The 13,054-nt window shown below is 47.5% G+C and overlaps 1 long non-coding RNA gene across 2 annotated transcripts; it reads right to left on the reverse strand.

The window, feature by feature from the left end:
* Positions 1-3,096: 3,096 nt before the first annotated feature.
* On the reverse strand, positions 3,097-11,089 carry LOC308191047. Of its 2 annotated transcripts, XR_013947673.1 has the most exons (6): positions 10,805-11,089; positions 9,932-10,029; positions 9,044-9,085; positions 5,982-6,124; positions 4,230-4,647; positions 3,097-3,580 (listed from the first exon to the last, which is right to left on the reverse strand). It is a non-coding gene; the product is annotated as an uncharacterized lncRNA (long non-coding RNA). The 2 variants fall into 2 exon arrangements; XR_013947674.1 differs by lacking the exon at positions 10,805-11,089 and having other exon boundaries at positions 9,932-10,429.
* Between the last annotated feature and the right edge of the window lie 1,965 nt (positions 11,090-13,054).

Below are 13,054 nucleotides of genomic sequence, written 5' to 3' on the forward strand. Positions count from 1 at the left end.
CCTCCACAAAGAAAAGCAAAACACTTGAGATTCAGTAAAACAGCACTGCATTTCACATGATTTCGGACATTGCCAAGCAGCCCTAGTGAGCAGCACAGGTGACGACGGGTCACTGAACCCATGCAGAACATGAGTGATATGCAGAAAATGAGTGATGTACCTTGAAGGGAAAGGCATGGATGATAGTTTTTGTTAGTTCCACTGAGCTGTAATCCCCCACCACGGTCTTCTGCTTGTACCTAGGAATTCCCATCTCATCATGCCTTTTTTCCATAACAAATCCTATTATTATTTGGTGTACACAGCAAAAACTGTATCATGCTTTTGGAGATGCCTACACTATATCCTCGCAGCTGTCAAATCCACTGTCTGCAAAGCAGGTTTTATTTTTACCACATGCACTCAAGGAAACAGCTTACCCTAGTTATGGTTTTCAAGAACACAGCCATAATATTTCAGATATGTGTACCATCATCGTGACAAGTCTGTCAGTCAGTCTGTCTTGGGAGCAGCTTTATTTTTCCTGCATTAGCTGTGCTGTGATCAGACCTAAGAGCCCCAACGTGGCAGACACCACATGAGAAAGCAGTGAAAACCCAGTCCCTGCCAAGGCTCGCTCCTTTCACTGCAGCACAAGAGCCTTCAAAAAGGCTGCTGGAGAAGAGGAGCTTCATCTGGTGAAGCCATCTATGCCGTGCAAAGAAAATACAAGAGGGTCCTGAGTGAACGTGCTAGGGCTTTACACCTGTTTATTCATGGGGCAATTCAAAGCCTGACACGGGGGAGATCAGGACCCATTTCCCAGAGGACTGGGAGCTGGGAGCCTGCAGCAGGCAGGGCACTTGGCCCCCTCGGAGGTGATGGCTGGGGGAGCCCCTCCGGGGTGAAAACCGATGGAAAAGGAGTGAGGAAGCCTTCGGCTCCCTTCTAGCCTGCCCCCAGCAATCAGGGTCCCAAAATGTACAGCAGGAAGGAAAAACTAGCAGGGATTAATGGATTTCTTTTCTACACGGGTACTTTTAATGAGAGAGGATTCTCTCATCAACCCTAAAATAGGTCAACCTAACCTAAACCTAACCTAAAAAATAGGTTATCATTTGCTTCAGATTCTGGGAGGTCGGTACAGCCGTGAGTGATGGCGTTAGAGCAGTGATGGTGTCAGTCGGTGAGGACCCACACGGTAGATCAAAGCAGCATCCCGAAGCCCGATGCAGCACAAAGACAGCCCCCCAACTCTCCTTTTTGTCCCTGGGACACACAACCAAGCCAGAGGCATGGGGGCCAAACACCACCCAGTTTGGGTGCCACCCGGCCTAACTCCTCCGTTTCATTTCTTTCGACTCCAAGGAGAAGGGAACAAAATCCAGGTGCGAATGCCGCCATCACCCCCCACTAACTTTTTTATCTACGCAGGAACAAAACGGGGTTGGTGCAGGGCTGGCACCTGACCCCCCTGTTTCCTCAAGGACACACGTGCCCTCGTGCCACGCACACATGAACCAGGGCCCAGCGAGGCCCTGTCCCCAGGCAGCAGCTCTGTCCCCGTCCCCTTGAGCACCCTGAGCTCTGTGCTTTGTGCTTGGGCCTTCACTCGCCCGCGCTGCCTGGTGACATTGCCAGGTGTCCCCCTCGGGGCTGGGGTGACATTGCCAGGTGTCCCCCTCGGGGCTGGGGTGACATTGCCAGGTGTCCCCCACAGGACTGGGGTGACATTGCCAGGTGTCCCCCTCGGGGCTGGGGTGGCTCTGTCCGTGCCTCAGCCCTGGCTGGGGGTGAGGGGTGAGGGCCATTCTTGTCACGCTGTAGACGCAGCCTCAAGAGAAGACAGCAAACTGTTTCTAGGGGACACATGTGGCACAGCATACACGAGCAAAGATTCAGAGATCTAAGTATAAAACGTGAATTTATGATCTTTTTCTTTCCTTAGCCCTAATGCTCTCTTGTCTTTATTCAGTATCGTCTAATTCACAACAGCCTTTTTAGAAGGAGATGCTTAAATTCCTAGAATCATACAATCACAGAACAGTTTGGGTTGGAAGGGACTTTAAAGATCATCTAATACCAGCCCCCTGCCATGGGCAGGGACCCCTCCCAGCAGCCCAGGCTGCCCCCAGCCCCATCCAGCCTGGCCTTGGGCACTGCCAGGGATGGGGCAGCCACAGCTCCTCTGGGCAGCCTGGGACAGGCCTCACCGCCCTCATCACAAAAATTGTCTTTAAATGTTCCTTGATCCAATTTCTTTTTTCCTTCTTTCATACTATTTCTTTCATCGGTGCAAGGTTTTAAGCAAGATCTGGCCTAATCTGTGGGAGGAATGATGCCACAAGAAGTCCCTTTCAGTGAGTCCCATGTTCACATGGAAGCCATGTGGAAGGGAAGGGCTCTGCTCGCCGGCCTGCAAGCAGTCAGCAGGCTGGGCTGGGATCCCTCACTTCCCCGGCACTTCTTGTCTGTCACCTCCAGTTCCTCTCCTCCCTGGTTTTTCATGTTGTTGCACCTCCTTCCAGGTTAAAAAACCTCAGTCCTGAGGTAGGTGGCTACCACAATCTCATTAGTCCTCTGAAGTCACCCCTCTCCTTCCCCACTTGTTGCCCCGGTCTCGCTGGCTGGTGGCTGCATTACACAACTGGGTGTTTTGACACTAAGCACACGTGGAAAACAGAGCTGGAATCCAAAATGCGACCCTAGACTGAAAACATGCATACAATTCGGGACAAAGACTATCGAGCAGAATATGACAGTGCAACATCTGAAAAAACAAAGTGCTGTGGCACCCGTGCAAATGAGACATTGCAAGGAAGGAGGGAGGAGGTTGCTAAAAGTAATAATATGTTCTTTTTCTTTCCACAGAGACCCCGTTTGTCATGCAATGACACAGTCAATAGCTTTATCTACCTTTTGCAGCTGGCAGGCAGAGTATGTGTAGCAACATTACCCCCTACAGTTCAGCAGTATGTTCCCACTTTCTTTAAGCTTTGGGTATGGCTCTGGGTTTTGCTTATCTTAAGCCAACAAATGAACTTCTTATTTTATCTTGAATCTATTAAACTCGTGCATGCGTGGAAAACACTTAAAGGAGGCATGAGGAATGGGTAAGTCAGCAGCCTGTAAAGACTAATTACTGCAAATAAAATCTTGCAAAAATGCAATACGTTAAATTAGCCTAAGCAACTTTATGTTTGCACTGTCTCCTAATTTACAGCTTTTCGTTAACAAGTTTTTTTTGACCAAGAAAAATGAAGATTTTTTTCCCCTTCCACAAAGTTTTAATCTACTACTTGAGAAGGATGTAAAAATGTCATACAAGACGGAAAGTTTACTTGAAATTGCAGATTTGGCAACTTTATTGGAAACAGCACACTTTCAGAAAATAAGTTGTCCTATGCATTTTTTTTATTTTCTTTTTATTTTTGGAGGCAAAACATGTAAAATATACATCACGTTTACCACAGTGTGTCTGCCTGCCCAGGGGTGCCCCATGGGCTGCCTGGCAGGAGGGCTCCTGGGGGGGTGTATTTGGAGAATTCAAGTCTGACCCCACAGCTGCTCCCCTTGTCATGTTTTCTTTCCTCTTCATTTTCTTAAACACAAAATGAAAAAATATATATATATATATATATACAAAAAAGCTTACTTTAAAATGCCATAAAAAAAATACCATGAAAACCAAGGGGCCAATGCAAGATAAGCTTAATGCAAGAAGCAGTACCAACTGGACTTGAATTCGAGAGGGGAAGCCACCACTGTATGGATTCCCATAGACTGGGTGGGCTGTGTGACCATCGAGCAGGAGCCAGGGTTGCATTTTTCGGCATACCATGCAAACTACAGCTCACACAATTAGTAGGCAAGAGACTTCCTCAGCCAGGTGTGACAACTTCATACAAGCCTGGTGTAAAACAGCAGCATGGAAAATCCTTAAAACAGAAGCAATCCCAAATCTGAATGGATTCAGGGGGAAGGGCAATCATTTTACCCCGATCAGCCTGGGGCTGTGCCTTTACCACCACTAAAAGTGCTTTTAAGAATCCCGGAGAATTAAGTTTCCAGCACTATTGCGTGTCCTGCCCCATTTACACACCCTGATGTTATCAGTGCAGACTGGGTGACACACGCGAGCATTTCCTTGCTGGCAGAGGAGAGCTACAGGTGAAGCTTTGCAGACGCAGCTTTAATGGATCTCGTTAGATCACTGGGGCTGCCTGGCTTTGGGGTTGAATGCACCTTACCTTGACTTTGCAGAGAGGAATCGATCCTGACCGCGGCGTGCTTTTGCAGGTAGCAGCAGCCCCCCCACAAATTCAGGGAATAGATCATAAGAATTTGTTCCAGCTCGCATTGTTTTCTCTTCCTTTCAAGAGTCTGTGATAGCAGTGCACAGTGGCAATCAATTAATAAGAACAAACATATGGTTGCTAGGAATCCCTCAGTTCTCCATCACGCTTTAACTTCCTTGGAGAGCAGAGCCTGAAGAAGTGCAGAGCAAAGACCTCCACAAGCACATCTGTGCACTCAGAGATTAATCCTTTAAGAAAAGCTCAGGGCCAAGGGAGCCAGGCGCTGTGTCAGAAACCAGGATTTCCAGCCCAGCACCTGCTCTGCAGCTCTCCCCGTGTGACTTGTGACAAGTGTCAAGAAACTCATATCCTAGGAATATCAAAAAGGAACCTATGAACACTTTCCGGTTGTGTTTTCCCTGAATCTGTTGTTATTACGGTCATTATTTGCTTTTTTTTTTTCCTATTATTGTTACTGGGATTTTTGCCATGATGAAATGAAGGCTGAAATGCCAGCACCCCCAGGGCAGACACAGCTTCCCAAACAGCCCTTGCAAGGCCGGATACCTGCACCAGGTGCTCCTGGCACAGCACTGGGGCACACTTGGGTTTCACCCATGGCTCCCTGCAGGTTCATTCCCACCCAGCAGCTCAGTGGGGAGCAAGGTCCCAGGGCAGCAAGGACGATAAGTTCATCTTGCTACAAACCCTCACCAAAGGAATTTGAAGCTCCATGCTCTAAAGAAAGCGAAACCTCAAATCTCTTAACTCCCGTGCAGCTTCCCAACCAGACCTGCGCAAAAAGAACAATCAGAGCTCTCATCAAAACCAATTTGATATGCTAAGGCGATGCCAAGTAATTATTGTAGGACACCACGGTACAGCTGTCTCGAGCTCCTGTGCGCTCAGCACATTTTGAGATCACTTTGGCAGCGCCTTTGCTGGGTTTTGCAGTTGCACGGGAGCCCTGCAGGCTGCTGATGTGCTCCTGGGGCGCCATGGCACAGCCATCTCCTTCTCGAGGTGGGACCTTCGGGTCCAACCCTTCTCCTGGATGCACTGGGGTGGGCACTGGAGCCAAGGGGCTGCCCACCTGCAGGGCTGCAGTCATGTGGATCGGCCCCATCCCATCACCAGCACCGGTGGAGCTGCTCAGATGTGCAGAGCGTGAGGCTGTCCCCTTTGTCAGGCCCCAGGATATCCAGGATATTTTCCTAGGGATTTTTCATGAGACCCTGTAGGAGACCTTCAGCTTCTTGAAAGCCAGGCAAGATACCCTAGGGCCTCTCCAATGGCACTGAATATCCACGTTTGGGCTATCCCATCTGGACTCCAGCTGCAACTCCAGAAGGTCATGCCTGTCACATAGGTTATCCGTGGATATATCAGATATCGTAAGATTTATCGTATGGCAACAGATGTCTACATGTGGACAACCGAATTGGGCCCTGGATCCCCATTATCTGTAATTACAACTCAACATTTTCCTCATAGCCATAACCAAAAGACCTCCAGAGGTCCCTTCCCACCTAAACCACTCCGTGACACCCACCCACACGTAGACACCAAAGCATGTGTGTCGTAACCTGTGGGCCTACGTGTGTCCCACCTGTAGCTTCCTTCTTGTCCTGTACATCACAAGAAATATAATTTCTCTGCCCATCTGTTAGTGCTGGTGACGTTATTTCCCTGCACGGCACTTACAGGCTGGATCCCCGCCTGGTGGAGCTTTCACATGGATGTTAATAGGATCAGGAGCATGGCCCACGCAAAGATCAAATGTAAGCCTCTTACATCAGCACCCAGAGGCACAATGGCATTAGGCTCTTCATACGTTCACATCAATTCTGTAAAAAACAATAGAAAGAGAGAGAGCTTTGTTGCCTGTTGTTCTGAATTAAAGGAGGCATCGCACAGATCACCAGAAAATATTAACAATTAATCGTGTCTACAACACGTGCTTTGAGTTTTTTTCAGAATCTACCTAAACACAAAAACAAAAGGCTTTTCTCCCTCGAAACAAACATAAAATGCTATCTAGTGTTGGCTCTTTGCTACTGCAGTCTCACATAGGTGTTTCTGAATGAAGCAAAATGGGCAGCGAAGCATTAACGCGCCCCGGACAGTCTGCAGCAGCTCTGTGCACTCGGGATAGGGGAGCTTTGTCCAGTTCTGAAGTTTGGTCTGAATCCCAAAGGCCGCACTTGCTGGATTCACATCCCACAGAGGAGAAACAGAGAAAAAAAGACCAAGAAGAGAGGATGGGGAATGAGAAGTTGCAACCAGCTGCAGAGCCACACACCAGCAGCGGGATGGCTGTGCCTTCCCATCTAGTTTAATACAGCACACGAGTCTCTCTAGCTAGAAAATATATATTATTTTTATTTTGTTTTAACTATGTCCACTGTAACATTGAATTATGTAAAATGCTAGTATTAACTATATATATATATTTTTTTTAATAAGTATCTGGATTTAAAGCTCACAGGACAGAATGACAATGGGCAAATGACAATGACAAAGGCCCTGCGGGTTTCAAATCAATCCCTACTATTTGTCCTACATGTAAAAATACTGAACTTTTACAAGTAAGCATTCGTGGTTTCCATTCTGACGGCTGAGTTAATTAAAGATCAGATTCTGCCTCCGAAGCCACGCTTGCAGGAGAATTCCCGCACGAGGCTGTGTTTTCACTGGCAGTTTTCCTGTCCATCCGCCAGCTGCTGTGACATCTCAGCACATCCAAAAACATCTCCTTTAAATTGCCATCAGCCTTGCCTACGACGGATCAAAACATCTCGGCTTCCCCTGCGCGATGTGCCTCAGAAATGCCACTTTTACCCGCGGCGGGCGATGCACCAGCTAACAGTTTTCTTCTCCTTGCGGGAGGAGGGAGCAGAGGGAGGGGATGGGCGGGAGGCAGCGGCAGCTGATTTGGATTCCCAAGGCTGAATTTTCTCCTGCTGCCTCTGCGAGCTTCATCGCTCACCCCTGTTTGGGGCACATGCAGCTGGCACCACTGCATGCAGGGCTTGTGAGGAGCTCACAGAGAGCTCCCAGGGCCCGTGGAACAGAGACCACCAGCTCAAATGTGGCCGTAAACATTTCCTATATGCTTTTAATGTGCCCCGTGGAAGCATATTTACCTTATTCAGACCATGGCAAGTAAAGGTTCAGAAACACTGTCCTCCTGAAACCCACACACAGCGTTCTTCCTAAAATAAAGGCTGGATGCTTCACGCACAGCAGGCATCAGTCATGTTGCTGCTGTCAGACTGGGAAACGATGAGGTCCAGTTGTGTTTCCTGTGTCTGATCCCAAACCCAAAAATCAGTTCACAAACTAGCAGGAAATGATGGGAAAGGATCCACAAGGAGTAGGAAAGAATCAGACCTCCAGGACCCCTGTCCTGTCCCCCAGTGGGTGAGAGACAACCAGCTGATGGCAGCAAGGGAAATGTCCCTTTATGCAGCTGCGGGGCAGAAATCCTTGATGTTTCCTGAGAATTTCCTCTTGAGGATTTCCTCTCGTTCACCTCAGCCGGCAAAGGTGAGTCCCGTGATGTTTTAACCGCAGGGGCTGGTGCCACGAGGCAACAACCCCAGGAGAGCTGGAGCACGGGCCCAGAAGGACGTGACAAGCCCTCGTGCTGGGAGCCCGCTGTGCTGCTCCAGCACCAGATAAGACGACAAGTGGCACCGATTTGCTGTTATCTAATAAAAATACACAGGAGCCGTGCCCCTAGTGGAAGAAACAGCCAGGTGTATCAGCACTTCAAAGGGCCCCTCACTGCCACGGCACACTCGGGGCTCTTGGCAGTCAAAGCAGAGAAGCTTATTTATTTATTTATTTATTTATTTATTTATTTATTTATTTATTTATTTATTTATTTATTTATTTTTATGGCAGGGAACGACATGGCTGGAAAAGTCTTTCTGAGGTGCAGGTTTACGCATCTAAGGGCCACAAGGCAGTGAAAATGACCATCGGTGCTGATCAGCAGGGTCTTTTAGATTCTTCCACAAAAAGCACCGGGAGCCACCTCCAGCTCCTTCTCCCAGTCTCCCCCCACCAGCACGGTCCCAATTTCTGGTGGCTCGGTTCTGCTCCCTCAGGACAGAGGGAAAACCCACTAGGGTCATGCTCAGCATGGGCACAAATAGGGTATTTTTCTTCCACCAAGGCCTGATCTTAAGAGCAATAGCTCAATTTTGAGAAAGGTTTTGCAACAACCTTAAATCTTCCCTCGATAACAAGGTGAAAACCCCAACCCCCCAAAACACCTGAGGCTGGTTCATGTTACTTGGGACTGTCCCAACCCCTTTGCTTTCTTGGATTAAGGTCATGGGCACCTCACCCACAAGGGAAAAAGAGGAGAGAGAAGGTACCAGGTCTGAAAAAGTGATTTCTCAGCCCTGCCTGCTGCCACAGTGTCCTGACACCTCAGTTTCACAAGTCACTTGTTTTCTGCTCATTTCAGAACATTTTAGCACCCTTAACCAGTAGGAAATCATTTCTTCTGGCTGTTTTTTGGCTACACAATTCTTTTTTTAAGCTTGTTACTGATACCCGGAGTGTGTTGGGAAGGATGTGCTACACAGGTACGGCCACGGGTATTTTAACTCCTTACAGATACCTCGCCTGGAACGGTCCAGAGGCAGGGGCTGGCCCGGCTGCTCGCAGCCCTCACCCCGCTGTTCTTTGGGTGCCGTTTTTTCAGACAAAAATATCACAAATAACAAAGCCTTGGGAAGGCAGCTATTTACCAGAACAGAGTGAGTCACCGTGTTTACTCCGCACGCCGGGATCTGAAAGACAAGAAGCCACAAAAGGTCACGGAGGAGCTGTCTCCTTGCCACTTATTTTGTCTGTTCCTCCGACAAAGGCGAAGCCATCTGCAGTACAAGCGACGAAGCAGTGATGACCAAAAGATTTCAAAGGGGCATGCGAGGAGTGCCAAATGCTCTCGGTAAAGCCAGAGCGAACAAGAGGAGCCGTACAGCTCTTTGTGTAACCTTTACTCTCCCGTTACGTGCACCAGTTTGGAGTAATTATGGCAAAGCCGCTGATTGTATTATAAACGTAATGACATTAGCAGGACTGTCGCCGCGTTTGTAGCAACAGTTGTGAAATTAATTTTTTTCTTCATTAAGGAGATCCTTATTTGCATGATTAAAATGTCAGCCCAGATAAACGCGCGTGCCAGAGAATGAATCACTGAGCAAAAATGCCACCTGCCAAGCCCGGAGAATAGGACAAACAGGCAGGCGGCGCGGGGCAGCTCGGAGCTGGCTCCAGCTCCCGGCGGGAGCTGCTCCTCGGGAGCTGCGATGGCCACGATGTGCTGGGGCAGGATGCGGAGTACCAAAAGGATGCTGAGTACAAAAAGGTAGCCCTGTAAAAGAGGGGAAAATATGTGCAGTCCAAACTTCCCCCTTTGTTTCTATTTGGTGATGAAAAAGCCCATCCATGAGCACGCATCTCCCATGTCTCGTTCTTGCCTTCCACGCACGCTGCTAATGCTCAGTGCTATTCTTCCACAATGGCACCACCTCCCTTCCAACTGGACTGAAACTCCTCAGCTTCGTCTGCTACCGAGAATCAACCACATTTCCTATTTGCTTTCAAGCCCCGGGGCCCTGAGGCAGACTTACAGCTGTGCCCAAAAGGGCTGCGTCCCAAACAGCAGCGCTGAGGAATGAAGGAGTGGGGAGCACTAAGTCGTCTTCCTGTCTGGGGTCAAGAAGGGAAGCTGAAAAGATAGTGTGGTGTCAAGGATTGTGGATGTTGTCTGATTCAGTTAGGTCCTGATCCTTCAAGAGCATTTTCATTGATAATGAATACAAGAAAAAAAAAAAAAAAAAAAAAAAGAAGGATAGAAAAACTATAGTATTTTAAACTGAGATACTCCTTTTCGAATACAGGGGGATTCTCTTCATCTGTATTTTCATGGCAAATTTTATGATTTGGATTTCTTTCCATTTTAGGAAATGTAATGGAGCAATTTTGATGTTTTTAAGGAAAATGTTTGTTGTTCAAAATGTTGGATTTTGACGGTGTGAAACATCCCGATTTGATCTGACGGCTTGCTTTATGTCACTGTAAAGTGCTAAGAGCAGGAACAGGAAGTCAGCCGGGAAAACCAAACACCTCACTCTGCAAAAGTTAGAAACAAACCACTTGAGCCTCGCTGCAAGGCTGTGACCTGGAGGAGTCCAATATAAAACTTCCCCAAATCATTGCATTTTAGTGAAATTGTGCTGGATAATCAGCACTTTCTAGAGCTCTGCACCATGACACCTCGTGCACCCAGGCTGCAGGAGAGCTCGTGCAGGGCTGCTCGTGCCGCAGAACGACTCGGTGCCCGGACAGGCAGGGCAGGCAGCTCCAAGCCCAAGCCGAGCTGCCAGTTTATCACAGCTGAAGCAAAGAAGCAAAAATATGCTGGAAAACTGCAGCGTTCCCCCCCCAGCCTTATCATCTTCCCAAGCAGATCACCGCTGCTGGCATAAAATCTTTCTCCTGACCTTCATCTGAGCAGAGCAGCCTCATCAATACCAGTCTGTGTTGTGTTTGCTTCGAAAGAGAATATGCTGCTGAGGTATTTCGGTGCAGACTTTTTTTTTTTTTTTCCATGCCCCCTGTTAATCAAGTCCCTGTAGGCAAGAAAATTGCTGCAGATATTTCTAATAGAGCTGCACTCAGCCCGGTACGAACAGAGCCAGACAAGTCAGCTGAGACAGATGTTTCTTAAGATTTCAAAATTGCATTGGCTATTTTTGTAAAAGTTAGGAAAGAATCGGTAATAGTTCCTGAGTGCTAATTTGCATGGATGAATTTGTTTATGAAATGGTGTGCTCCAGACCACAGGCATGAAGCACCACTGGTGGGAAGGGGCAAAACTAAGGCAGAAGGCTCCAACCAGGGGACGCAGACCACAGGAGATGACTCAGGTCTTCATGCAAGAGTTAGGGTTAGGACTGGGGTTAGGATTGTTAGGGTTAGGGTTAGGGTTAGGGTTAGGGTTAGGGTTAGCCCACAGAGAGGAAGAGGAGGTGAGTTGGAATCCTCTTCCACGAAGCCTCCAGGGACCGGGGGAGCTGTTGCCTCCCCAGGAACATGAACAAAAACTCACTGAGTTCTTTCTGGGGTTTCAGTGCGGACCTGCAGAGGTGTAGTGGGAAATACAGACTCCAGCCCACCTTGCCATGTGTCCTGTGGCACTGAACAAGAGGGGTTCACCCTGCTTTTAGCATCCACAACCCCACAGCTTTGTGTTTTGAGCTCCTGCTGCTGCTGGCCGAGCTGCCATTGCACCTGGTGCCGTGGTGTGATAAGGAGAGGCTGCTTCTTCTGCAGGGACTAAAGCCAGACCCAGGTCTGGGCTTGGGCAGTATTGGGCTTGGGGTGATTTGACATCCCGGGGCCTCTTGAAGAGCTGCCCCATGACCTACCAAGGTCTCTGCTCGGAGCGGAGAGGTTCAGTGCAGGGTTCTCGATGCTATCTTCTGCCGCTGTCATACAGAAAGCCAGGCAAGCCCACAAATCCTTATTACTTATCGGTTTTCGGCTCGGTTCGGATCAATTTGTATTACAGTGTGGTGGACGTCTGTTTAATTCTTGCATCCTTCCTGACAGCAGGGAAATGTTTTTATTTTTATTATTATTATTATTGTGGCTTTTTGCATTTATGCTGGGAAGTCCCGCAGCAATTTTGTGAAAGAAAGAAGAATGGTAGGGTGAGATGCGTGAAGTTAGATGACATAACAGAAAGCAGCAATGAAAAATAAAAACTCCTAACCACTGGATGGACTGAAGAAAGGCATTAACTAAAACACTCCTAATCTGTAAGCTTTTGTCACTGCCAGCCCTCGGTCTTTGGGAGAATGGGAAGCCCCGCTTTTATCAACGTCCCCGATTTCTCTGGGCTCCTAGTGAATGTTTTTCCTGTATTTTAGGCTGTGAACTTTGCACTCACAGACTTCTTCCTCCACTGTAGCCACAGTAAAAGGCACGTGAGCATGTTCTCTAAAATTAGCTATGTTAGGGGAAAAAAAAAAAAAAGCAATATCATAAAAGCCCTCCTTGACCTTGTTGCAGAGTTGGATCAACACCTAATTGTTAAATGTCGCATGTTTCCCTAAAGACAAAACAAACACAAAGAAAAGCTCCTGGATTCTGGAGACTGGCAAAGCTATCTACCATCTGCAGAAATTCAGCTGGGCCTTCAGCTGATAATAATGGCAGACAATACCTTTATTTTCCTCATTTTCTCTCCTTTTACACAATTGAATATCTTCCCCTTTTGGAACGGGTGTCCCCATTAGCCTGGCAGAGGAAATGTTTTCCTGGGACCCTGCTATTGTGAAACACTCCAACTAATCCCTTCAGTGTGTCGGTGGTAAAAGTCAACAGCATCTTGAAATTGCAGCCCGGAATAATTGCCGGCAGTCCCACAATTGATCCTCCTGCTACTTCCACTAGAAAAAGCACTCGCAATGCTTGAGCTGCAAGCACACTCCATTGTAGTGGTCAGGCATAGGCTGGCTGTCTTTTATTTTATTTTATTTTATTTTATTTTATTTTATTATTTTATTTTATTTTATTTTATTTTATTTTATTTATTTTATTTTATTTTATTTTATTTTATTTTATTTTATTTTATTTTATTTTATTTTATTTTTATTGTTTTGCAAAATTCCCTGATTCTGGACTCTTTAAATGCATTGACCTCAGACTGCAGTGCGAGGCCAACTGTCTCCTGGCCAGTGTGCAAT

Source organism: Anser brachyrhynchus, assembly GCF_964034855.1.
Source record: "Anser brachyrhynchus genome assembly, chromosome: 2".
NCBI lineage: Eukaryota > Metazoa > Chordata > Aves > Anseriformes > Anatidae > Anser > Anser brachyrhynchus.